The sequence below is a fragment of the Engraulis encrasicolus genome, chromosome 8, assembly GCF_034702125.1.
Source record: "Engraulis encrasicolus isolate BLACKSEA-1 chromosome 8, IST_EnEncr_1.0, whole genome shotgun sequence".
Taxonomy (NCBI): Eukaryota; Metazoa; Chordata; class Actinopteri; order Clupeiformes; family Engraulidae; genus Engraulis; species Engraulis encrasicolus.
The window spans coordinates 895167-897500 of NC_085864.1; positions in this window are offsets into that span (position 1 = coordinate 895167).

Consider the following 2334-nt stretch of genomic DNA (forward strand, 5'->3'; position numbering starts at 1 on the left):
ACTCCGTGGGCAGGGTTGCTGACTGCTTTGGCTGGGCCCAGGACAAAGTAATTTGAAAGAGCCCCTCACCCAATAGATACTGTACAATGTATTATGGACCTAATTTTGGACCCCGTTTGGCTCCCATCTTACGAAAACTGACCTGTTTGTCCCCCTCCCTATCTTCCCTGTTTGTGGGCATTGGCAAGGTGTGAAACCCATGTGTTTTGCTGCACATAAATACCGTTGCCTTTGGTTTTGCGGCTTGCTTTAGGCCATTGTTTCCGTCTGTCACGCCATTTCTTGCTTGACGGATACGCCACAGCATCCGCCTGCGCCACAGACCAGAGCAGTGGCGTCAGATGAACGGGGTTGACCTTCGGGATAATTAGCCTAATAAAAGCATTAGATATGCTGTCAATATGATTAGCATAATGCATGGAGGCAGGCAGGCAGGCGGCCAGCCCAACGCCTTGCTCAACATTGCCTGTCTGCCTGCTTGCTTCCCTGCTTGCCATAGTGTCTGTCCGTCTGTCTGGCTTAGAATAGATACAGCTGGCCTCGCTAATGTGCATCACATTGGTACTTAATCTCTTTTTCTTAAAGCCCCCCTTTCATGTGCCCAAGACAAGCCATACCCCCCAAACCAAACTAAAACTCAACCCAACCCAAACTAAAAATGATGTAAGTGATTAATTACTAGGCCTGTAACGGTATAAAGTACTGTGCTCGTACAGAACCAAGCAGAACTGTACCAAACCGAACAGTGCTGTACTGAAAGGTAGAGTAACCGGCTAGTCTGTTCATGTTTTTACATTATGCTGCCACTACATGTGGCTCATGTAGAACGCTGAGAGAGAATGCAAGAAAAAACAGGTGTAGAGGCTTGTTCTTCGTGAGACCTTGAGAAAAGTGCTATTTCACTGATGAAATCTCTTACCCAACGTAGCAGGTTGAATGTATTGTCCTTTTTTTGTTTGTGTTTTGACAATATCTTGGTGTCAATGTCCTAAGGAAGAAAATGTTTTTTTTCCATTGTTCCCATATACTGTACCGAAAATGTACCGAGCCGTGACCCCAAAATCAAGGTACGTACCACACCATGATTTTTGTATACCGTTACACCGTTATTAATTTCAATATCTTCCTTGAGACATTAATCAATTCACGACTTTACATGGGGACCAAAATATGTGTTGATGGGGCATGGACCCCAGGTTTAGAATCACTAGTGTAACGCTCTCCATGGGTATGCTCTACATGAGTCAGGTCCCTGCACAGGTTCACACCTGTCATCGATGCAGGAGAATGGGATGGAGGGATGGAGAGAGATGAGATAGAATGGAGAAAGAAATGTAGAAAGAGCGATATGACAAAGGAATGCAAAATGTGTAGATAGATGGAAAGAGAAAGCACAAGTTAGGGAAAGAGGAGAGTAGGGACCACAGCTGTGCTTCTGCTCCATGTTGCTTTTCCTGCACTTTCTTTCTTGTCTTTCTCTCCGCTGCACTCCACTTCTCCAGTTTTTTTTTCTTGTTTTACCCTCTTTCTGTTTTTTTTCTCTTTCATTTGCCAGCGCAGGCACGGAGATGGAGGCAGCCTTTCTCCTCCTCTGCTCCCAGAAAGAATTGCTTCGATTTAAAGCCCTTGCTCATTTGTCCACAGTAAAACAAACAAATTTCTTTCTATTCTACCCATCTCTCTTGCACACTCTTTCCATCTGTATCGTTTCTTCCTCCTGCTTTTCTCTCTCTGTCTCTCTCTCTCTCTCTGTCTCTCTCTCTCTCTCTCTCTCTCTCTCTCTCTCTCTCTCTCTCTCTCTCTCTCTCTCTCTCTCTCTCTCTCTCTCTCTCTCTCTCTCTCTCATTCAAGGACATTGCACAGCAGCAGTTTCTGGGTGCAGTCCATGGGAGTGCAGGGGTACAGTGCAGAAGGTGGCCTATCTATTTTCTGTCAGCATGTTAAATTAATGAGAGGTTAATGAGTGGAGTCAGCATTTCTTGACCAAACAGTTTCAGAATCAGATACGTAGGTACCACACACACACACACACACACACACACACACACACACACACACACACACACACACACACACACACACACACACACACACACACACACACACACACACACACACACACACACACACACACACACACACACACACACACACACATACACACACACTGTGTGATTGGGGCCACATGCAAATTGCGTTAGCAGCATGGGACATGGCCCAACACCTTTTATATCAAGACATCGCAACTCATCACAGGGAGGTCACGTTGCCAGCATAGCAAGCAAGCAGCAGTTTCTTCCTCCTCGCCCCACAGTCTGTTGTGCAGGAGTTAGT